Genomic DNA, 26,282 nt, shown 5'->3' with positions numbered 1-26,282 from the left:
CCTGCCTCGTGGCTGTGCCTACACCTGTCCCTGTGCTACGACATCTGTTTGGGGTATTGCATGAGGATTCCTTGGTAGAGGAATCTGATGTAAGGAGTTCTTTTTCCGTTTATGAGTGTTGTAAGTTCTGCGTGGACACGGACCGCAAATGGAGAAAAATGACACGTATCATCACTTACAATATTGCTCCTGCTGATGTTTGTTATCAAATGACTTGTGATCCGAAGTATATCGGTAATTGTGAACAACTGGATTTAAACGATGATAAAAGAGGAACCGATTTTAAAAAACGCGTATCTGCTCGACCAGCAAGTGTGTGCATTGATGTATCCAATAAAATGTTTTGCAATTTTGCTGTTTTAACTGCTTGTCACCTAAATCATGTGAAACTTCTTACGGGTTGGTTATTCTCCTGTGGAAACTTTACATACTCATATACTCCTGCTAACATTTTAGGTGGACCCTGTGCTTTAATACGCCTTAGCTTAATGATGTTTCCTTTGCAGCCTGCTGTTTGACGGTCTACTCGGTCTAGTCATTACACCGCCTTGTCACCTGATTGTGATTCTAATGTTTATTTGTTATCTGAAGCAGAAGTATTGGCTCTTGCTATTTCGTTGATAGGGATTTGGGGTTTAGTGAATGGAGGATATGAAACTATGATTCAACTAGCCTGCTTGGTAGTGAAAGGACTTAATGAAACTTCTGAAGCTTTGACATAACCCTTTTGGTAAATACTGAACCAAACGCAAAGTGTTCTAGAACCCATCTGAGGTAACCCCAATCTACCCGGTCAAATGCTTTAGGGGTATCCAGCACATTGATCCCCACATCCCACCCTCAGAGCCGCCCCATTTCCAACAGATCCAGGACCAGTCTCACGTTATCATTGGTAACACGACACACAATAAACCCTGTCTGATCACTGTCAATGATTATGGGGAGTACCTCCATCGTGCGATGGGGCAGAATCCTGGAGAAGATCTTCGGGTCTATATTGGTAAGGGTGATAGAAATCGCAGAGCATTGGATCCATTCCCAGCTTAGGAATCAATACCATAATGGATGCACCCATAGAAGGGGCCATCCTCCCAGATACCAGGAATGAGTTGAAGAGATCCACCAGTGGGGAAACCAGATGAGAACAAAATATTTTATAGAAGAGAGCTGTGAACCAATCAGGACTGTGGCCTTTATTTTTAAATGTTTTAATAACCCATTCAACCTCCCCAGCCTCAATCGGGGGGGTGTCCAAAGCTTCGTGCTCATCAGCTGATCGCTTCAGTCGGTCTGCATCCCTCAGAAATTGGGCCTGAACTTCAACCTGACCAGGATCCTCGTGCATCACCCCTCTAAAATGAGCCTTGAAACCCCCTAGCTTATCTGTGTTCCCACGGTGCAACACACCCTGCCCATCCCATAAAGCCAACACTACATTTTGGTTTGGAAGTTTCTTTAATTTAGCTACCAGTAGACGATTGGCCTGGTTCCCATTTGTGTAACAGAATTGCCTGAGTCGTCCTGTCGGCCAAATGTTCCTCAAGCTTCTTACGCTCCACCCTCAAAGCTTTCAGGGCTATCCACGGCCCCGTCCTCTTATGTTCCTGCTCAGTCTGCTTAACCCCCTCTCAAGATTCAGCCAAGTCAGATGCCACTCCCTAACTAATGGATTCACCTCAAATTACTGTCTTCATAGCATCCTACAGTTTTCCTGGAAATAACTAGCTATTATATCGCACATCTCGTGGCACACTACCGGATCCCTCAACATCGGGTCGTACAGCTTCCAGGGGCGCCGGAGTCTCTCAGGCCTATCCACAATGGTATTAGCATAATTGACCTTAAAACATTTGACCTAAAACGTTTGATTGAATTTTTTTGACCTTTTTTCAGTCTAATTATTTTTAACTATATATATATGGGTTGGGTAAGGGTATAGATTTGGGTTGAGGGGAAGTGAGATGGGTTGCGGGGGGTCTCCCCCCACATTTTAGACTAAAAAAAGGTCAAATAAATTAAAAAAAATGTGAGTAGGTCAAATGTTTTAGGTCAAATAGACCCAAACTCCCACAATGGACAGAGTAATCAACAGCGGGGCATGGTCTGACAGCGTCTGAACGCCAATATCCACCCCACGCACACAGGGATACAAAATGAACAATTGAACAAGCGATCCCAGAGTAGGCACCTCACACATACAAATCTTCCCTGGGGATCCTGTAAAATTCTAACCTTGGATATCTGGATCTGCTCGCCAATCAGTATTGCCACTTCCCGATTTTTCTCTACGCCTGAGGCAAAACATTGTTTTGGTAATGCTCTAGTGCATAACTTCTTCTCATCTGGCGCGAGCACGTGAGTCTCTTGTAAGAAAGCTATTGAGAGAGACATAACCCCTAATTTACGTATGATAGATTTCCATTTCATCAGCAAATTTAGGCCTGGCACATTCCAAGTGCCCAACACAATTAGATCTTCTTCCCCCGAATGTGTTGCTACGTCTTCCAGAACATTGTATGTGACTAGGTCGTTCCCACCCCCTCAGTCAAAGTCAATATGATCCTTCACAAGTAACATCCCATCACCGCCAGTTCCACAGTAAACATTTGCAACCTATAACCCACCCCACTGCACCCCACCCTTTACCCAACCATTAGCAATGCTCAAACCAGAGCAAAAATCAGACATATCCAATGTCAAAGGGGAATCCGACTTGGAAGGAAACAAAACACTCCAATACCATACCCCTCCCTCCCCTCGCTCTTCACCCCACAGCAACCAATTCTCATAAGACAGCTTTAAGCGCAGTCAGTGGGAACCCTCCCACAAAGAGAGTAACAGCCTCAACAAACAAAGATACCAACCTTCCCGTAGCAACTGTAGAATTACTCAAGTCTTCTTGGCCAGGCCTTTCATCTTCCTTCCCCTGCCCACCTTCATCCATTTTCATCCATTCCAGGACGTGGACTCAGCCCCACCTCCTCAGGCTCCTGCCCGTGCCTCCCCATCATTCAGCAGGCTCTCTGCTTCCTTTAAAGTTTGAATAGTCCATTGCTTTCCGTGGTAGGCAAAATGGTGCACAGTGGGAAAGCCCCACCTGTAGGCCTTGTTGTATAGCCATTCAGTCAATGGTCAGAGCGCCCTCCGCTAAGCCAGGGTCAAAGAGGCCAGGTCTTGATATAGAGAGATCGACATGTTGCGGACGGAGATGGTCAACAAAGGTCAGGGCACTGCCATTATGCGCTACTTCAACTTGAAAAAGTGGACACGTGAGAGGACATCCGGGATCTGTCCTGGGCTGAAGTAGTCCTGGTGTGATGCGTCCTGTCCTGCTTGATGGCAGTTTCAAAATGAATTGGAAGAAGTCTACCACAAAGTTAGGGAGTTTGTCATCCCTTTCAGAAACCTGAAGGTGTCTCCCTAGCTAGTCTCCAGGGATCTGTCATCCAGGTGGCCAGGACACGGCCATCGCTATTGGATCCAGTTCCTGCGGGTGGATCTGTCATCCAGGTGGTCAGGACACGGCCATCGCTATTGGATCCAGTTCCTGGGGGAGGACAAGTGAGGGAGGATCACTTGGATAGGGGTTCCTCGGGGAGTAGGACACCAACAGGTGAGATGCAGTATCCCCCTTCTTTCAATACCTCTTCCCCAACCTAACACGCAGGACACTGGAAAACAATGCCCCCCTTTCCTAACACGAACACTATTGCACAACGGACTAACACCAGAGCTGTTTACCTGACATGTCCCAATAAAAGAGTCAGGCAAAGTCAGGAAATTGCCATGAATCACACAACTTCCCATTCTCTTCCCAACAGGGATATAAGGTGGTGCAAGAGAGCACAATAGGAGCAAGGCAAACCACACCACGAGACAGCTATCCAGCTCTGGCAGTTCAAGACGAGGAGAAAGACGATGAATATCGATAGGCTGACAAGGTGGGACACAACCTTTTTTTTGTTTGCTTTGATTTTTTAAAAAATTGTATTTGGTTAAAAAAACTTTACACATTCATATACAAACAATATCAAACATTACGTATTACATTCACTTATACAAATATGATTTACCTAAAATCAAGTACAAAACAATTACATATTTTAAAAAATTATATTCTCAAACAACTTAGTGAATAACAGATTCCTGACAATTCATTTCCTTCAACTTAAAATCAATGTTAGCCAAAATCAGAGTTAGTCTAATAGTAAGCTTAGTACTTTCTCCCCACATACATCTCTGCCACAAAGCTTCACGAGACAGAGTATAACATGAATACATAAAGTTCCCGAACATGGAATGTCGCAGGCCCTCGAAATGTTCGCAATGGATGACCAGATGTTTGAGGGTCTCAAGGATTGTAGCATCGTTACAAAAGCGGCATGAGCCCATTGCAAATTTGTTATCACATTTACCCCATTGTAGCAACCTTTCATTTGTGTGAAGTAGGTTCAGTTTGTATCGAAGATATAAATTGCGACCTGATGCAGATGGAAATTGCATAATATATCTTTATCTGTTCCCCCATTTCCTTCTAAACTGGGCAAACTCATAAAAGATCTGTATGACCCAATTCTGTCTGCCTGACAGCTCCAATAATACAGGTGCAGTTTCAATTTACAACTAGGTAAACCCAATATAAGGTCTTCCTTCGAGATCCCCAACAATACCATTAGATCATTAATTTTTTCAGCATAACTTGTTAATGAACTCAACAGCATAGAGTAAGCTGTTCATTCAAATCTCTGTAGAGTGAATTACAAGTTGGATCGAGAATTTTTGCATAGTTGTTTAGTAACCGCCAATTCTGTTTGGCAGAGAATGGTAAAAGACCTAATTTGTGACAAACTATGTCGTTAGGAACGGAGGCAGTTAACCCAAGTACACTTTTCCAGATTCCTCCTTGTAAGGTATCTAATATGTCATCCACCTCATATATACACATGTCTAGGATGTAGAGAATACATGGCTCAACTTTTAGAAGGTAAAATGTGAGAGACTTTTAGGTTTGATTTTGCCTTGGATTTTTTCTTTCCACCAAGCCTTTGAAAAGGGGTCCGATAGAGGATACCCCAAATATTTGATTTCTTGTGCTATTTCAATTTGCATACCATCAATCATCCATTTGTAGGAGCATCCTTTCTTTCCCATCAGTTAATATCAGAATTTGAGATTCGGACTGATTAACCCTTAGATTATGGGCTGCAGCATAACAAATAAATGCATTGATCTTATTCTGCAGTCCAAATGGGGTTTTGTCAAAGATAAGGAGATCATCGGAAAAACCAATATAATTCAATTTAATACGGCCAATTTTGATTGGATAATGACTTCATTCTCCCGGCATTCCTCCACGTCACAGATATACACATTAAACAACACTGCTGCCAACGTGCAGCCCTGTTTCAGTCCAATTTTAGAAGGAATAAGGTCAGTGAGCATAACCTCCTTGTTTAAACGCACGCTATAATTGGTACGTGAATGTAACAGGGTAATGAGCGCCACCAGATGGTCTGGAAAGCCCATCGCCAGCATCTTAACCCATAATAGCTCTCTCAGCACAGTATCAAACGCCGAACTCAAATCAAGAGCTGCCATAAAGACAGCTCCCATATGGTTATGTTTGGTGTTCCATTGTATATGTGATACCAGTGTAGCATTGAGTGAGCAACCCATTTGGCGTCTAAAGCCTGTCTGAAATTTAGAAAGAATGGCATTATTTTTTATATATTCTTGGAGTTCTTCAAGGATTAACTGACAAAAAACCTTCGAGGATGCATCTGTTAGGGCAATAGGTCTGAAGTTTGCAGGGTCGTCGATGGGACCTTTTTTATAGATAATAACTGCTGAACACCATGATGTAGTTATGGTTTGTAAGTGAAATATAGCATCAAATTTATGTTTCAGAATCATTGCCCATAGATGGATATCGGATGTAAAAAGCATGCGGGAATACCATCTGGTCCAGTAGCCCTTGAAGGATTTAATTTCATAATTGACCCTGATATATCTTCCAGGCACCAGTCAGCATGGCTTTTTGATGATCAATGCTAGTATTATTTAGACATTGATCTGGTAAGGCGTATTTAGACTTGACGTAATTGACTTACCAAATAGCTGATATACCATTTTCCTTTTGACCCTCTTTTGAACCATTTATCAACCTTAGGATTGACCAGATTTTACGTGTATCACTTTTAAGTATATGGTACATCATATTCTCGTTATCATTTAGATAGAGTTTTAATTTTAAGTTATTCACCACAGTTTTGTAATTATAAAGAATGTTCTTTTTTAACAAATAATAATTTTGCGGTTCAAGTGAAAATTTAGAGAGTTGTCATACCTTATAGTTTTTGAGCTTCTTTAATCTAAAAATGTATATATTGAAGATATGTGTATGCTGTTTTTTTTATCAAGAGCAGGTTTTCTTTGCTTTACCATCTCAAGTAAGTGATAGTCTATCCTCTTAGAAATGATTGAATCTAATCGTACCGAATCAAGATGGAAAACTGACAAGATTATATTAATTTCTGGGTCGACTTTAATTTGACATGTTAGCTGATGGCAGGTTGAAGGGTTCCATCTGACCCGTAGGCCTACCCGATCATTTTCTACCAGCCATCTAATTTCAATTTTAGAACAATAGCATGATGGTTGCCAAATCCCAACTTCTTTATATCAACAGTATCAGGTGAATTACAAAGTATCGAGGATTTTAAAAAATGGTCAATGTGCGAGTACAATCCTCCTCGTGACCATGTATAGTGGAGTCCCTCTCTCCTGTGGGGACAACTTGAATATCCCAATTGAGGAAGAAATCCACCCATTTTTTCCCATTCTTTACAGTATTAGAAGAAGTTAAAGATTGCCGTTTAGAAAAACAAACAGGGGGAATTAAAATCGGCTCCCACTACTACTCCTACCTGGGCGTGTCGAGTGAATGCACCTTCTAAAATTGTGTCCAAAGTATCAGTGATTTCATTGAACGTAGTTGTGCTCCTATTCCAATAAATGCACATAATAAGTAAAGGATTATCACATAATAAATCGGGGGTTAGTTCAATGGCTATTACAGCTGCATCCTTGTAAATAAGTTTTGTGATAAGTTCACAGGCATTGTTAACAAGAATTGCTACCCCCCCCAAAGGTCTACCCTTTTCCCCTCTAGTGGCAGTTTGTGAGTAACATTTGAATCCTTCCCCAGTAAAATGTGTACATGCATAGTTTCTTGTAGTAGGATAACAGCAGTGTGGGCATTTCCATCAACGGTGCCCCACCATCGATTGAAATTAGCTAACCCACAGCTATTCCACGACAGACATTCAAACAGTATTTCATGCTGCACAGAGCTAGGGTGGTGCTACTGAAGTCGTCACGGGCACCACACTGGATGAGTTATTATATCCAGAGAGTGCAGCATCCATGGCTAATATCTGCTTAACAAAATCTTCGTTGATATATGGTAGCTGAACATGCTCCGTATTCTGATTTACAATTTTAGAGGGAGCAATTGGTTTTTCCAAGAAGGTTTTGGCCTCTAATTCAGAATGTATAAGGGATGGGGTCAATCCAACGTACTCAAAATTCTCTTTCTGCTCCCAGACCAATTTCATAATTAATCTGGAGTAGAATCCACATGTCATCCTATTGTTGTGATTGGTAGCCAATCTTACCCAATCAATACCTTCTGAGCATAGTGTTCTTAGGCAAGGAATTGTATGGAAACCTTTTAGCAAAGAAGATCGATTCAGATTTAGTCTGACATACATTTTTGGATCACTTTCCCACCCCAATATAAAAGGCTGGTTTTGATTTAGGTCAAAATCATGGATTACATCTTTTTGTATAATACCTATACCACTTGTCGCTCCAGCTTCCGCAGGTGTAACCATTCCCATAGGGATCTCAGTAACCTTTTCTTTTGGTATCTCAACCTTTATCGGTGGTGTTCTTGCACCATTATTGGCAGGTAGGTCCTTCACAGGATGCACAGTCTCTTTGGATCGTAACAGATCCCTACCCAAAACCACCATCATCATCCATGGATCACCAGAGGTCACTTTATCAGCTACCACCCTTCCTCTTGGCTCTGATTTGCTAGCCATTAGTTCATTTTCTTTTATTTTTTCTTTATTAAATTGTGTTTGCTTGTGAATCATGGGATAGAACTGGGAGAGAGACATCTGCAGCCCCCCATCATGGTGCATGAAGGGTCGGGACTTGTTGGTGTTGTAGTTTTACATTACTTCTTAGCCCTATTTCTTTTTTCTATAGCGTTCACATTCACTTCTTTTTTATCCCCGCTTTATTCAGTGTTTTTTGACTTTGGTTTTTGTGAGGTGGATTAAGGTCCAGTAATACCCTGGATTCATCATCCAACTGGGATAGGTGAATAACCACCTCATTCTCAAAAATGGCAGTCATTGCGTTCGATTGGACCGTTAGCGCTGCCCTAGTCTCTTTCTTTACCAAGGCATTTACTTTAGCTCTCCTTTTTTGTGCCCTCCCAGCGAGCCTTTTTTCTTTACGGGTTAAGACTACTTTGGGTTGATATTGTGGCTGACATTCTAATTGATCCGATAGTTTCAATTGCCCCATGACCGTACATTCCTCAGAGAGATCAATCAAGTCAGTCAGTGGGGAAGGACTATCCAGGCCTTCTGGTTTACCGCTAGACTCCTCCAAAAGAGTAGCCACCAAAGCCAACGGTTTTGCTGGGCATGTGTCTATTTTTAATTTATCTAACTGACGTTCAATTTTTTGGACAGAAGTCAATACTTTAAGTAATTCATCAACATTTTCATCAGTCTGTGTGTGGACCGTTTTATATACTATAGGGGTCAATACGCTCGCAAAAGAACACTTTTTCTGCGTAGGCACACCAAAGATACCATCAAATTGGATGGCACTATCAACCATATCCTTCCTTTTGGTTTACCTTTCAGAAAGGGCTGCCACAGCATCACAGGACGAACAGAAGCCCTTCAATTTGATTGGTTGTATTTGTAAATTCGCCAATTGCTGCCCTCATAATTCCAATTTCATTATGAGAACGCTCATGGCCCTTGTCTAACAGGTCCAGAATTCTTGCAAGTACCGGGAAATTAGGGCTTAATGATGGAACATCAAGAGTAGTGCTCTCTGTGCGTGCTTCATTACTGCAAGCTTCCTTATCTCTGTCATTCAAACTAGACAAACTCTTGAATGTCTATAATCATGCTATCATTAAGTGCAGTTTCAGCACTTTTTACATTTGGAGATCTCACCATAGGTTTACTTAGTGACTCATTTGTATCAAGGTCAGGTTCCCATGTCAATTTTGACTTTTCACCGCCTATGACTACAGGATTAAATTTAGATGCTGTGTTGACCTTTTTTAGAGCATGATTGCTCATCATGAATACGTCTTCTCTCCCGACCATTTTCTGATTTAATGGCGTGGATGGGCCAAGATAAAGTGGAACACGCTTACCCAATTCTGCTTCAATTGTGGGGCAAATCATTGAGCAATCAATAGTGTCACCTTTATATGATATGTTAGTAATACTATACATACCATTATCGTTAGAGGGTGATGAATCTATTTGCGGGGTACCAGTTTGATTACTATTATTCAAGTCTTTCAGCTTCAATTTCATGTTTGGTAGAACAGCATCAGTATCACTCTTAGCACAACGAATCATGGCAGTCACATTGAATTTAGGAGTAATACGCATTTCTTCTAAGATCCTTGGTTTCAGATCTAATGATGGGCTAGTTGAAGTACTACCCATTACCTCACCCACGTCTGTTAGCATAACAACTGGTAACACAGGTGGAACCTCAATAGGCGATGATAAATCCTCGCTATCAGGATTCGGATGCAATGTGGATTGGGGATCTATACGTTTCTGTCCACTGCGTAACCCATTCACCATTCTGAGGCGAGCGTAAGTGTAACAACACGTTATTCGCTCCAGAAGGTAAAAGGGAAACTAGAAAGTAAATGATCGTGAATCGGCAGCTTAACACAGTTTACCTTTAAGCACTACTACAAAAATAGCATAGTCAGCCCAAAATTACAATAATCCAACTCCAAGCATATTGTTAGTCATTGCACCCACATTGCTATAACAAAGCAGCAGTATTACTCACAATAGACTAAAGTGAGGGCCCCTTGCACCCGCCGCACCGCCGAACAGCACTTGCAGGGCACTTCCGGGTGCGTGCGCGGGCGCGCGTTCACCCGAGTTTTATGCAAGGCTGTGGTTTGCAGGCGACGGAAAGCGGGGGGCGTGTCACGCACGCAAAGGATCTATGAGGGAAAAGCAAAGTGAATATGCGTAAGTATCCCGCCAAAGATTACGCACTAAAGTTAGCAGGAGACTATGTGCTTTTCAACACAAGCACTATATAACAATCATCAATCAGCAGAGTAATATCCTTAAAGGCATGGTCTAGTAAAAATGTTTATTGTCCCTACGGGTCGGCCATGTTTTTTTAAGCTTAAGTGGCTCGATTTTAGAAAACTTTCCTATGGACCTTACCCGAGTTTTCGTCCATTGAACGCAAGCGAAAACAAGCACCAGGGAGCCGCCATTTTCTGATAATCCTATTGTAAATACCAAATTCATGTAATTGCCATGTTTCTTTGCCTCAGCAAGACTTAAACCCATTGCCCAGGTTATAGCATTATGTCCATGTTAAACCAACTGCTTTTGTGTCCACACACGAGGCCCAGGGTTTTCGCCTGGAACAGATATTACTCACAGGCTTAGGAATGTTCCCTCTGTTCTCCTTTCCTGTAAAGGCTACATAAATAATGTCTGTTAAAACTCTTGCACTTCCCGTCCTGTCTAAAGCTGTCGTGCGAGTCAGCATGCATTCATTGACCCTGGGGTCTCCTCTATGAATGATGATTGCTAGCATCCGCACTCTTTCCCGAAACATAAGCATAAAGCGTATCTATATTCGCAGTTGTTATTCTTTGGGATATATGGGAAGGGGAACTTGTGTCAGAGCTCGTGCGTCATTCTGTAAAAGATATGTCCTGCTATTGTCCAGCAGCCCATGAATGGATATTATTATCACTACTGCGGCAAGATATGTGTAGTTTGCAAATTCCCCACTGTGTCAAATGTGATGAATTAGCTTGTTTTTACGACCACGCATGTTAAAGATTACACGTGCATCCTGAAGGATATTTTGACTTGCTTAGATAAGCTATATGAGTAATGACCATTTGCAAATGTCCGGCCTTTGTAAAATGTCACCGCAAGGGCTGGAATAACAGCCAAAAGTGTTTTGGAAGGAAACTGTATGTCAGGAAGTGCCTGGGCTTCGCGCCAGTCATAAAACTCAATGTAAACGTTTTCCTATAAAGAGCCTGCTCACTGTAATGTTAGTAGCTCACTCTAGATAGCATCCCTATGGTGTATCTTGCAGTCAGCCCTTCCGCAGAAGTTTTGCATTGCAATAAATGATTGTTGAACTCACTTACTAGTGTGTTTATTGATGGAGACCTCCGCCTGGTGAATTTTAGCATTGACTCTATCTTTTCCCCGATCGCCCTGGCTGAACTGCTTTTGCGGCACTAAATCAATTCCCCCGCCCCTGAGCCTGTCATCAGCAGACTCGTACCGCCCATTTCCTACGCCAAAGCACGTCTCGTGTCAACATTCGCTGCGCTTCAGCTAATGACGTGTCACCATGGAAATGGCAGGACGCCTCTCTCCTCAATAAGTATAAACAGACCGTTTCACAACACACAGCAGCCGATTTTCGATTCCATTCCTCTCTCTGTGTTACTTTGAGTATTCTGTGACTCGTTTCAGTGCTCTGGTCAGCTACCTTCGCTGCTTGTAGCCCGTGTGAACAGATACCAGTACCACCGCTATAAATTATTTTAGTTTGTTTAACACACAATGGCTACAATAATGCCCTACATGTACGAGCCCGAGTATACCGAGGAGGAACTACTTGAAAGGGAAGCACGCGAAAACGATGGGGATTCGGACGGCAGTTGGCAGGACGAATCAACAGATGAAGAGCCTGGGCCTAGTCGAATGGACGGCGTCTCCACCTGGTGCACATGCAATCGGTGCGAGCTAATGCCAACCGAGGACGAGAACTGCTGCTGCCGAGAAAACTCGGGATGCCTGGCCTACATTTCGGAAGTCGAGCCACGACCGCAATGCATTACCGAGCTGCCAGACTTCAGGGCAGCCTGCCTCACACGGGCCGTGTTGAGAATAATGATGGTGCTTATGCACGAACTTCGAGCAACTGTTCGTCCTCGTAATCCGAGTAACGAGTAAGTATACTCTGCTTGTCATGCCACTCCTATTTCATGGTCTTCTACTATATCCAAAATTACATCTACATATCATTGTAACGCATGTAAGTCGTTGAATAGTGTGCATTGTCTAGATAGCATTTGTCCGTGTAAAATGCCATTAGTTACAAGAATTGTCATTGACAGCAAACATTTATTAAACTTATCTTGGTAATTTAAAAACAGTTTGTTTCATTCCTTTTCACAGGTGGTACAGGCTGGTGGCCTATCGTTCCTTTACATGGTGGCTTCACAGGAGGCTTGGACACCGCGTTCGAAGAGTGATACCCGCCTGTGCCGTTCGTGCCATTAGAGAAACGTTCCCGAGTGATAGCGGTCAGTACAGGGGATTTTCTCTCGCTGTGCTGCAACCTGACCTGTATAATCTTTAAAGTCTTGTATTTTTGTGTCATGAAAATAAGATACAAAATAAAACACCACATATATTTTAACAACGGTTGTCTCGATTTTTTAAATGAATCAAGTGTGTCTCCATTCAAGGATGGACGTCAGACATCTGTGCTCCGAATGGGTGAAGGTCTGGTTGCTGTGAAGCAGGGTGGTCACTATCTATCAAAGCTAACATGACATATTCTCGATAATGCATGCACTAAAAACACACTTGTTCAAAGTCTTTCAGTAGGCTATGTCTCTATAAAAGTCACACATATATCTATACTAACATTTATCATTGGATTATACATTCTTGACCACTATAATACACCGGTTGAAGTGTGGGTCTGTGCTCACAAGAATCTCCGGTATGTGGCATTTGTTAATGATAAGCAACGATATACTGATGCGCGCTGGCATGGGGGGCTGTGACGGACGCGAACGGCCAAGGTGCCAAACTACATGTACACTTCAAAAGGTGTCCCACGCCAAGGGGCCATCGGTCACATGGCCTCCTCAGACCCCGTGTCTCCAGGCAGGCCTCCCCTGAGGCAGGCCGCCCCCCTACAATCCACATAAGTGTGTCTCCATTCAGCAGTCTTCCTGTGCCTTATCTGCACGTCCCAGGCCCATCCATCCCACCCCCCTCTATCAAAGGCGGTTCACACCCGGGGATGAGCGCTGGCATGAGGGGCTGTCAGGGGCGCGAAAGGCCAAGGTGCCAAACTGCATGTACACTTCAAAAGGTGTCCCACGCCAAGGGGCCATCGGTCACATGGCCTCCTAAAACCCTGTGTCTCCAGGCAGGCCTCCCCTGAGGCAGGCCGCCCCCCTGCAATCCACACAAGTGTGTCTCCATTCAGCAGTCTTCCTGTGCCTTATCTGCATGCCCCAGGCCCATCCATCCCACCCCCCTCTATCAAAGGCGGTTCACACCCGGGGATGAGCGCTGGCATGGGGGGCTGCCAGGGGCGCGAAAGGCCAAGGTGCCAAACTGCATGTACACTTCAAAAGGTTTCCCACGCCAAGGGGCCATCGGTCACATGGCCTCCTCAAACCCTGTGTCTCCAGGCAGGCCTCCCCTGAGGCAGGCCGCCCCCCTGCAATCCACATAAGTGTGTCTCCATTCAGCAGTCTTCCTGTGCCTTATCTGCACGCCCCAGGCCCATCCATCCCACCCCCCTCTATCAAAGGCGGTTCACACCCAGGGATGAGCGCTGGCATGGGGGGCTGTCAGGGGCGCGAACGGCCAAGGTGCCAAACTGCATGTACACTTCATAAGGTGTCCCACGCCAAGGGGCCCATCGGTCACATGGCCTCCTCAGACCCCGTGTCTCCAGGCAGGCCTCCCCTTCAAGCAGGCCGCCCCCCTAATACCACGACATACATACGTCATTCATTCACAAACACACCCCAGTTTCTAATACTTTAAAAACCACTCGATATGTCTCATGAGAACATCTTTGTGCTTTGCAAGTCAACTCTTGAACGTGCTACCTGGGAACCACTGAGATCTATGCTAATCTGCTCGTCGTCGTGCTATCCGTGAACTTCTGTGACCGCTTCGAGCATACCCATCAGTGCGCTACCTGTGGCCATCCACCTATTCTCCCGCAACATACTGCTCTGCTTGCTGAATCCAACTGTTTGTTGGTCAAGGTAAGGCCATGTATCCTGGTCATATTTCGCAGATTTTTAAATTTCTATCTATTTTCGAGTAGAGTACACAATAGTGCTATGTTCATTGGTCTCATTGGTATTGACTTGAGTTTCCATTGCTATGCTATCAATAGATCTATTTATTTTCATCTGTGACTACTGTGATTGAATTGCATCCTTCGAGGGTCCAGTCAATAATGTTAGTTAGCATGTTTCCTTCTCGTGCAAGACAGAACATCCAAGGGACGAGTCACATGTTCAGATTTCAGTCACATCAATTATACATTTCTGCACCTTATGCAAATACTAAGCAGCACATAATGAACTGGTATAGTTCCTGCGACCAAAACAAACCTTGCATTGATCATTGTATGATTCATTTACTTTTGTATCAAATCTTTACTCTTGAAGATTGTATAATAATGTCGATATTTACTTTTCAGATTTATCAACAATGCCTGCCTGTTCGATTAGCGGTTGCCCTTCGTAGACCCATGCGAAATCTGAAGGAACTACAATGCATGTATTCCCAAAAACTGTTGATCGAATAAGAGAATGGGTCAGACATTGTGGATATCCACTGGATGAGCTGGAAAGTAGAGTCCAACAAGTCTTAGAGGACAAGAGGGGTGATCGATACCGCATCTGCAGCCGGCACTTTTCCTTGGACATGTACACAACTTCTTGGGTCACAAAGAAGAATAAACGGCGAACGACACGGAAATTGCGCGAAAACGCTATTCCCACTCTATTCGTCCACATTCCGCCACCGGTGAGTCAAGTGTCCGGATTTAGCTTTCGGCCTTGCGGTAGTGTGTAGCCGAATGGATTAATAGATATTGTAGGTGTTCTATCCCTTGTAATAATATCGATATTGATATGAGTGTATAGTTTTTTGAATATTGACTTATCAATATATTCTTTTTCGATTTCATAACCCACAAACGCAATGTATATATATATGGGGACAGGGAACTGTGCTGTATTGAGCATTTTTCAAATATTCTGTCGGCTTACATGGCTATTTTTAATATTGGCATTTCATTATCAATCATTAATTGACCTTTACAACTTCTTGACTATCCCTTGAATCTGAAGCAAGAACATTCTACATCCTTGACGTGGTCGCAGTTATCAACCACTTCTAGCGCGTATCAGGTAATCTTACTAGGCTAATCTGCTACATACTTGTTTTATGCATGTCAAGTAATAGTTTTATTCTATCGTGTAATTATTTTACCGAATGTTTCGTTACTGCTTTCCAATTGATATACACCTTAGTTATCGTCCACTGGTGTTTGTTTTCAGTTATAATTAGTGTTATCCATACTAATGCAAGTACTGTCTTTCAGGGAGATGCTGAAGGGTCCGCCACATCTACAACATTTCTAGATGTTTTTCAACATCAGGAGGTATGGATACTGACAGCTCCATCGAGCGTCATCATCAGAGCTGGAATACTTGTCGTTTGATTGTTCTACACAATGTTTAATTCGTGGTTAGCCATTGATATGTATCTGTGCTGTCGACCCCAGGTGTGTGTTATGTTTTCACAATTGTAATCCTCACTAATGCAAGTATTATGTTTCAGGCAGTTGATGGAGCGTCAACCCCTGCACTTGATGCAGAGCCTGACATTCAAGTATACGAATGGGCGCAACAGCTTTCGGAAGTGCGCACTACATTTGCAACATCCATAGATATTCTTCAGCAGCACGAGGTATGGATAATGACAGCTCCATCATGCGTGATCATATAACGTGATTCCATTTGCTATACTTTCTTCCCTATTAACGCAAGTGCTGTGTTTCAGGGAGACGACGAAGCTTCCACCACAATCACAACATCTCATTTAGATGATGCAGATGTAAAGGAATCGTTGAAATAAGTCGATGAAATGTGATCATATTTGGATTTTCCTTGATTCATTTGGACAATGCATCTTTCGCGGTTATCTCTTTATATGTACCTGTGCGTTCGACCCCAAGTGTGTGTTATGTTTCCAATATTGAAAACCATACTAATCCAAGTACTGTGTTTCAGGGAGACGACGGAGCTTCCACCACAATCAGAACATCTCATTTAGATGATGCAGATGTAAAGGAATCGTTGAAATAAGTCGATGAAATGTGATCATATTTGGACTTTCCTTGATTCTTTTGGACAATGCATCATTTGCGGTTATCTCTTTATATGTACCTGTGCCGTCGACCCCAAGTGTGTGTTGTGTTTCCAATATTGAAAGGCATACTAATGCAAGTACTGTGTTTCAGGGAGATGCGTATGCCTCCTCTCCAATACAACCATTCATGGCAGTCCATGCAGAGCCAGAGGTATGGATACTGACAGTTCCATCGAAATAGATCATCACTGGTCGAATACTTGTCGTTTGATTGTTGCACACAATGTTTAAATTGTATTTGGCTATTGAGATGTACCTATGTGTTCGTCCTCACGTGTGTTTTATGCTAACAATATTTTGATACATGGTAATGAAAGTACTATGTTTCAGGGAGACGATGTAGCCTCATTCCGTGCTGTCTATGCGGATACAGAAAATATAGTCGTTGCAGCGCAAGAGGAAGGGAGGACATGAGGAAACGAATCGGAGCTACAGCGTACAGATGTTGAAGGTCCAGTCAAAAAAGTTGCAAAGAAAAAAAAACAAAAAAGGTTAGTTACAAACAGTTCATAACTTTAAAAAAATGTTTGTGCTGGGGACTATTTTATGTTTTTTTCCAGTCAATTCTACTACACTCCAACTTGTGTTTAAACTGAACATCCCTTTTCCAATCTCTCCTCCAGTTACCCGGGGGTGTCAGAACTATACACACACAGACAGTGAAGCGAATGAGAGATGTGGCTTGCCAGACCGTGTACACTATGGAGGAACTATTAATTGAGGCGAGGCTTGTTCAGGCTCGAGATGCTCATGTCCAATGGCCAGAACATGAATTAATTGTGTTTGGAGACTACAGCAAAGTTGCATTGGACCATAGCTACAGTGCGACCGCACCACCACAAGAAGATGTTATTGAATGTATTGAAGATAGCTCTGAAGTAGTTGCAGATCAATTTACACAATCTACACCCGTCAAAAATTTGCCACCAAAAAACCTGTCGGCATTGTTGTGTTCTCCCATCAATGTCGAAGTAATAGATGTTGAAATGACAGAGAATGAACCAGCCGCAGCATCCATAGACGCATCAGAACTTGATATCAGCGATATTACTTACCAATGTGTTGAAATCTGCACAACGTCAAAGGCCGAAACAACGTTGACGCAGGATGACAGTGTAATGAAAGAGAGCAAATACATTGTATTCGACAGTTGTTTGATGGAAATTATAAGTATGCTGAAATGTGTGCATTCCATTAGAGGGAAAGTATGTGGGAAGCCATTGATTAATGTGACTCGTCAAAATAAATGCCGCCTGTAGATTAAATCATAGGTTCTCATGGTCTGCACAACCGATGCTGGGGAAACTGCCAGCAGGCAATCTACTGTGTGCAGCTGCATCACTTTTTAGTGGCTCCAGTTTTAGAAAGTTAGAGGCTTTCTTTCAGTTTGTGGGACTCCATTTCATTTCTAAAGCGCTGTACTACACATACCAACGTGATGATCTGTTTCCGGCCATTAGTGATGCTTGGAAAATTGAGCAATTGTCTCTAGCAAGTACATTCGAAGGCAAACGATTCAGGCTAGCTGGCGATGGACAGTGCGACAGCCCTGGATTTTCTGCCAAATACTGCACCTACCACTTTCAGGACATGGATAGTAAGAGAATTGTGAGTTCGGTGGTCGTGCAAGTAACACAATGTACATCCTCAGTGGCCATGGAGAAACTAGGTTTTATAAAATCAGTGGAATATCTACAATCGAGGGGAATGCACATCGACCTCATAGCCACGGATAGACACGTTCCAATTGCCAAGACAATGAGAGAGCAGTTCCCACATATTAAACATCAATTTGACGTATGGCATCCTGCTAAATCAATCAATAAGAAAATCTCGGCTGCAGGGAAAGAAAAAGGTTTTGAAAGTATTCTATCACCAACCATCTTTGGTGGAGCTCAAAAACTTGTGAGGGGTCAGTGGAAATACTACTTGAAAAATGGCGGTCACTGATGCACCACTGTACCAACGTTCACCGCTGGACAGCAAATTAACATTTCCACCAATGTGAACATGGCCCTTTGTCCCCAGAGGAGGCACGGAAGAAGAAGTGGTTCATTCCATCTTCACCGACACACAAAGCCATTGAGAAGATTGTTTTCCACAAAACTCTATCAAGAGATTTGAGAGGACTGACAGAATTCTGTCACACAGGAGATTTGGAGGTGTTCCACAATATGTGCCTAAAGTACAGGCCAAAGCGCTTGCATTTTAGCTTTCGGGGCATGAAACATCGCACTCTACTAGCGGTCTTGGCCCATAACAGCAATGTCGGACGTGAACAATCTAGGACTAGGGGTAAAGTATGGATGCCTCGCTACACTAAGGTGTTTTCAAAACGAAATAAGCAATGGGTGATCAAACCAGTCTATGATGAAATGCAGTTCGACTTTGTGAAAGGCCTTATTGTTGCTGTGTTAGAGAAGCACAGATATGGAATTTTGGACGTTTCTGTGCAGAGCAGTGATCCATTGCCACCGAACATTGCGACTGTGCCATGCCCACCCGAAGCACAGCTGATTGTGAAGTACAAATCCCGGTTTAAATAATTGCAATACGATTGTCTTTTTGTAAATAAATGTTATTGTACAGTGTACCTGTAAACCTAACCCCTACCTTCACCATCATGGGTGGCGAACAAGCTGGGTCTCATCTTTGAATTCTCTCTATTCACCTCACATATGTGTATGTATATATTTTTCTCATGTCTCATCTCATGTAAATGTAAATGCTGCGCACTGTTAACGGAGGGGAGGCTTGCGTATTGCAAATAATAAAACAAACAAACAAACAATAAATCTCATTTTTAACTCAACTCCTGTGGTACCTTATACTTTCCCTGACCTTCTGCCAAAAATTAAATGTCTCAATTTGGGCTGCAAAGCTTGCAGACAACGGGGACAAAATTGGGGCACTTAGAACGTGCCAGCCAAGCGGGCCGTGGCATTTGGGAGAGAAGCCAGTTCGCATTTGCACATTGAGGCGCACTACATAGACGGATTCTAAACTTCAAGTTCTCACAGATGCCTATACTACGTGATGTTGCAAATAAAGAATGCGAAGGACAGCGCCCAGATGAGGCCCACAAGTCGCACTGGAAGTATAAGGGTCTATTGTTTTTTGACCTTGAGACAGGGACCATGCCGAAAGAACTACATTTGAAGGGAGTGCGCAATAACGTAAGAGACGATAAGGCAGAAAATTCAGAAACTAGACCGAGTTTCATTTTAGCTCAGTATACGAAAAATCGTTGTCAAGAGCACGGTCCGTTTTACAGACTGCATTACGAAGAGACACAATGGAAATTTCAAATATAATGTAAGTAAATCTTTACACGCTTTTATACCGGAATGAAGATTTAATGAATGGATGCATAAATGAATGAATGAAGAGCTAGGAAAAGCAAGTAAAACTGTTCGTAGTGGGCACATGGGCATGCAGGTCCACTGGTCTCACCGATCTCGGTCCTTGGCCCAGCCACTTTTCCCTGCACTACGGGACTGTCTCTGTATCCTTCAGCCCCTTCTCCCGGCATTTACCTTGCACTTGCCACCAGCTGGCCCTATTATTTAATTTGTATTCAACTAACCATGTACAGCCCTTCCCCATGCGCGATCAGAAAGAAACCTGGCCTAGTAGGATCGTTGTCTGTCTGCCCTTGTTCCCCACCTGCCTCGTCACGCCTAGAAACACTTGAGTATAGACGCGTTACAAATGCCATATCATATATCATATCATTCCTCACGCATGTAGACTGTCGTTTATCATTGTGTGTTGGCCTCGATTTATCTCGTTACTTTTCGCATTGATTTTAGAGACGAACATACTCCATTGAACTATCCTTGCAAGCAAATAGTTTCTGATCGGCTGTAATAAATAAAATGAGTAATATTAATGAAGTTCGGCTAGCGAGAATAATTATCATTTTTTTGTTTTCATAACAGGTATTTGATCCCTTTCTGCCACTGCCACCTGTTTGAGACACCGGCGGATGGATTCTTCAGCAGACAACTGCAGCTTTGTGTCAACAACTGGAGCACGATCACCATATTATGGGACGATCGCCAGGGGCCCACATGCCCTTATGCTGTACTAGTGGCTAGAAGCAACATATCAACCTTTATGCTGGACTAGTGCCTAGTTGATGGAACAGCCTTGCGGTTCACCGTGCTTCCAAAGTGATTCTTTTTACGAAAATGAACACCCTCTGTACCATAAAGGAACAGCGTGTGACTCAAGATGAAACGGAACAGTTATTGCGGATACAGATAAAAGAAAATAAATGGCTTCCGGAGTTCATATGTCAATCGCTGAATATTCTCTAAACATTTAATGTCAAATAAATGTACTTTAACAAAAGTACCATGTTGCTGTTTCATTTTAAAGTACAGTTTCATATTCCGAATTGTGGCGCGCTGTGTTGTGAGTTGATCTGTGTTGGTTTCCGGGTTCTGTGTGGAGTCGCGCAGAAGACGACTGGGCGCGTTTGCCTACGCAGCACAGTAACGTCACGGGGAGAGGCGGGGAATATGAATGTTTTGATAATGTCAGGCTCAGGGGCGGGGGAATTGATTTAGTGCCGCAAAAGCAGGTCAGCCAGGGCGATCGGGGAAAAGATAGGATTATCAGAAAATGGTGGCTCCCTGGTGCTTGTTTTTGCGTGCGTTCAATGGACGAAAACTCGGGTAAGGTCCATAGGAAAGTTTTCTAAAATCAAGCCACTTAGGCTTAAAAAAACATGGCCGACCCGTAGGGACAATAAAAAATGTTACTAGACCATGCCTTTAAACACTGAGAAGAGTCAGCAGAGTAATGTCCTTAATGTCCTTAAACACTGAAGAGAGTCAAAGTATAATGTAAATAATTACTCTGGAGGATGTAGTTTAATGGCCCGTTTCGCCGCAGGTTAACAGGCACAGCTTCCTCTTGTGCATGGACGCCTTGCACGCCTTAACCAGGAGCAGGAGCAGCGTCTCGTGTCCAAACGAAGCAAGTACAGCACAGCACAACCAGCCCAACAGCACTTGCAGGGCAAGGCTGTGGTTTACGGGCGACGGGAAGCGGGGGGCGTGTCACACACGCAAAGGATTCTGGAGGATGTAGTTTAATGGCCTGTTTCGCCGCAGGTTAACAGGCACAACTTCCACTTGTGCATGGACGCCTTGTACGCCTTAACCAGGAGCAGCGTTTCGTGTCCAAACGAGGCAAGTACAGCACAGCAGAACCAGCCCAACAGCACTTGCAGGGCACTTGAGGAGGTACACAACCTTTCCCTTTTCGACGCAGACTCGCGAAACCTCCACAGAGGGAATCGTAAGACCGGGGAAAATAGTGCAAGTGTGCTGCAGCAGATGTCAATGGTACATGGAGCGTATCAACGCTGATAAGCCGGAGCAAGCCAGACTCCTGCTTCTGTGGTACTGGCCTGGACTCCAGTTAAGAGGAAAGCCAAGCGGTTTATCACAGCCGGTGAGTCGAGGGGAGAGCCAATAAGAACCGGGCTGTGGTGAATGAAAGTTGCAAAGTAGCAAAGTGAAAGACGTTCAAAGAACTATAAAATTGGAAAGGAGGAGACCGGCTGCAGAACGGGACCAGCACCACGTGGGTGCTACTATGAGAAACTCTGGTCGCTCCCCATCTGAGTAAATCTACAGATACCAGAAGGTCGTAGGAGAGTCGCCAAGATAGGTCAAAGTGGTCATACAGGAGGTCGAGCAAAATCCCTGTACAGTCGAATGTCTTTGACCTAAAAACTATAACGTAAGCAAGGGAAGTGAATCCCTCCACATGAGAAATGACAAAGCAAAGGAAGTAAATCCTGTCAACATTGAACGTAGATGTGAATGTGAAATTGGCAAGAGTGAGCCCGGAAGAGGGATGCTGACGAGAAGGAGGAAAGTCTAAAGTCCCAAGAAACAGTGTGTTGACAAGAGTGAACCAACAGAGGGATGTCAACTGGAACTGTTTAAAAAGACATTAAAATTTGTGAAGAAGGGAATAGCCATAGTGAACCCGGTGGAGGGAGGCTGAAAGTAAACAGGGGTCAGTATCGGAAGTGGGGGACCCATGGGTGAAGAATCCTCACCCTAAGTAAAACCAGAAAACGAGCTTTAATTTTGTTATTTGAATACGTCAGACCCTCGAAGGCAAGAGACTTTGAAAGTAAAAGAGATTTGGCCATCAAGGCTCCTGATAAACTGGAACATAACTGTTGACTCGTGCTGGGAAGGCTCAAGTGTGTGCTGTGCTCCAAAATCCCATCCTACCCTGTGCTCAAAACGTGGGGGCAGACCCAAGCTACTGCATCCTGACATATTATTTCTGAACACTTTTTTCTTTTCTTGAAAATTATCCCACACCCCTTTTTGTATTAGTTGTAAGGTTTGGCAATAGGTTTCTTAGTATAAGCCCTTTTTATTTGACACGACGCCACTAGGACTGCCTTATTTTCATTTGATGGTCGACTCTTGCTCCCATCTTAGATTTAGGTTTAGATTAGGTGTTTTTTCAACCTGCATACAGTTTAATAAACATCCTTGAACTGTGATCATGTGTGTGTCTTTATTGTTGCCACCATGAGTTCCTTACATATGGTGTCAGGAGTTGGATGTGACTCAATTGAAACAAATTGAGCAACCCTACAATTCCAAAAACGTAGTCAGAGAGCCTCTAATCCTTCCATCGCCACCAAGGAATCAATAGGGTTTGATATCTGTAGCAGTAGGGAAGCTATTATACCCCCTGGGAAAAGAGGAATGATTCCCACAGACTTGGTTTTGATACCCACTCCGGGGTGTTACATACAATTAGCCCCAAAATCTGGCTTAGCATGGAAGATCGAATAGATGTCTTAGCAGGTGTTATTGACCCCGACTTCAGGGGAGACGTGAAGGTTCTCTTACAGAATAATGGCCAAGTCCCTTTTGAGGTACGTCGGGGAGACCAAATTGCGCACGGAATTTTGGAAAGAGCTTTGTTCCCTCCACTCAAAGAAAGCGAACCAGATAAAACAGAAAGAGGTAACATAGGCTTTGCGAAGCGGATAAATCTTGTAACATCAAGGAAAGGAAAGGAGAAGAACCCAATATCTATCCTGACCTAGCCATTGCCCAGCAAAATTATCCAGCCCTCGCTGAAGCTTTTTTACAAGCAATAGCAGAAGAAGGCCTAGAGAGGGGAAGTCCCTTTTTCTTCTTGAAACTTGGGTTACTTTACGGAAGAGAAACCTCCTCAGAAACCTCCTCAGATGGTTTTTATAAAGACCCAACTATTAATACCTAAAAACCACCGAAAGGTTGTGCTACAGATCACACATTTCCATCTCACAGGAGGGCATTTCGGACACGTTAAAACCCAGGCGCATATTAGTGGAAAGTTTTACTGGCCAGGTATCCATGCCAATATCAGAAGACCAGCCCATGCATCCCAGTATCTGCCCTCTAAATCCACTGCCGATCATACAAGTCTCCTTTTCTAGAATTGGTATGGGCATAATAGGACCTCTAGAAACATCTAAATTGGGTAACAAGTATGTCCTAGAGATCGTTGATTATGCAACCCGATATCCAGAGGCATTCCCGATGCGGAATAATACCACTCAGTAGATCCTAAAACATCTTCTACCGCATTTCTCTAGGGTCGGTTTTCCCAAAGAAATACTAAAAGATCAAGGTTTTAATTTTATGAGTAAGCTTATAAACTATACCACACACCTTTTTGTATTAGTTGCAAGGTTTGGCAATAGGTTTCTTAGTAATAGGCCCTTATTATTTGACACAACGCCACTCCACTAGGACTGCCTTATTTTCATTTGATGGTCGACGCTTGCTCCCATCTTAGATTTAGGTTTAGATAAGGCGTTTTCCAACCTGCATAAAGTTTAATAAACACCCTTGAACTGTGATCACTTGTGCCTGTCTTTACTGTTGCCACCAGGAGTTCCTTACATCCCGCACCGCTGAGATGATGCCACAGATTCGTATATTATTCCTGTGGGAGCGATTTTCCCCATCCTCCTGCTTATCTTCCAGCATTGCAGCATACCTCCCAGGGCTCCAATCTATTAGAGCACTCCCCCACCTCATAGGACGGTTCGCATAGCGTACCCTGTACCTCAGAAACCCATAGCTCTGCTTCTGAGACCCTTTTATCTATGGCTAGGATCTTGTGGGAGAGTTCCTCTGTGCTTTTGTGGATTTCTTGCAAATCTGATTTGGTGGACATTTGCGTGAGCATAGCTGGGAGCAGGTCATCACCACCTCAATGCGTTTAGTCTTCCAAGCAGGCTGCAGCATTGTAGCAATATCACCTTGCTTGCCCGGCTTGGGTATTTTGGCCATTGCGTCTACAGGCGACAAAAGAGTTGGAACGCAGATATGGGCACACTAGAGGCTCTCTGCAGCGAGGTTCAGCACTCGTTGGCAGTACAGGCCCACACCCCCCAAAACGTAGCTTTTTTTGAGGGCCACTCACTGCAATGCTATGCCTGTCCACCACGTGGGGCAACCAAAGGCACTGATGAAACTGGGCTACTGCTAGGCACTCGGTAATCACCAGGCTTCAACACACCCAGCCACACCATAGGAAGGCAGCCGTCAAGAGTCACATTGAGTCTTCTTGCTCAAGCTAGGGGAGCTGGTACAGTAAGCACACCATCTCAGCCTACTATTATTACAAAATGCAGCACATGAACAGCAGGGCTCTGCTCATTGCCCACAACGCATGCCAGGGGTAATAATCCCCTTCAGCAGAGCCTACCATGGCAGTGAGAAGGTTGTGTCCCGTAAAGCCAACACAATGGCCTGAAAGCAGCTGGACCGCTCCAGGCTTCACTTATGCCCGCAAGTCTTCCAGGCTGAATATTCAGGTTGAGGGACCTGCACACTTCAGGGGCCCTGCAACCCAACCCTGAGGGGACAAACATCCAGTTGCTGCATGTGCTTTGCCATTGCACCCAGCGCGGGCCACTCCATTCACAGCCAAAATGTACCTCAGCTCCGTCGCCTTGTGCACCCACGTTGCGGACTCGGCTGCTGCAATCCACCATATCGGGTGCCGCCCCCACCACACAAGGAAGCGCCACCACACAGGGACAGCGGGTTGGGCACGTGGAGGGGTTATTTAGGCAACACTGCCATGCTGGAGTCGCCCAAGGTCACGGCTTGTATATTCATGCCGGGAAGAGGCTGCGTAGAGCCATATCCCCGCAGAGCGGGCCGCCGCTCACCCCATGCTCGATTCGGTCTTCGGGCAGCAGAGGCCATCAGGGGTCGGTCGTACAACGATTAGCTCCTCCAAACCTCCCGCATTACACCACTGCCTTTTAAATTCACTTTGGGCAGCGAGGAGAGTTTTTTTTCGCGCTATTCTCCTCAGCATCGGAGGCTCTTAGGGAGCCATCTTCATCTGTGACGTGCTAGCCACACCCCCCAGGAAGCATGGTTTAACAACACAAAGCTACTACAGTGGGGGCATGAGGACCCAGAGCCCGACTCCTCGCCAAATGACAGAATACTGAACCAATCTGCAAACTCTCTTACCCCAGGGCAGCAAGGTATACTTACCAACAAGATGGGACTGCGTTGCCAAACCTCAATGGCTCTGTACCACACATTTAAATGTACAGAGAGCTGTAATCTCTGTATCCTCTCCCTTACCAAGAAGATACAGTTATTTATCAGCTGAGGTCTTAAAGTCCCTCACTAACTCCAGAGGGATTCTAGCCATGTAGCGTTG

The 26,282-nt window shown here is 44.0% G+C and overlaps 1 protein-coding gene across 1 annotated transcript in view; it reads right to left on the bottom strand.

Annotated features, from left to right (window-relative positions):
- The window catches only part of LOC138504113 (myosin heavy chain, cardiac muscle isoform-like), a 610,907-nt gene extending 584,958 nt beyond the window's left edge, over nt 1-25,949 (bottom strand). The window contains exon 1 of the mRNA XM_069624333.1: nt 25,537-25,949. The gene's annotated coding sequence lies outside the window, so the exon portion shown is untranslated. The remainder of the gene's footprint in view (nt 1-25,536) is intronic.
- Between the last annotated feature and the right edge of the window lie 333 nt (nt 25,950-26,282).

This window comes from Ambystoma mexicanum, chromosome 11 (genome assembly GCF_040938575.1).
Source record: "Ambystoma mexicanum isolate Mex_15411 chromosome 11, UKY_AmexF1_1, whole genome shotgun sequence".
NCBI lineage: Eukaryota > Metazoa > Chordata > Amphibia > Caudata > Ambystomatidae > Ambystoma > Ambystoma mexicanum.
The sequence above is the reverse complement of the archived record's forward strand: the minus strand, read 5'-3'. Positions and strand labels throughout refer to the sequence as shown.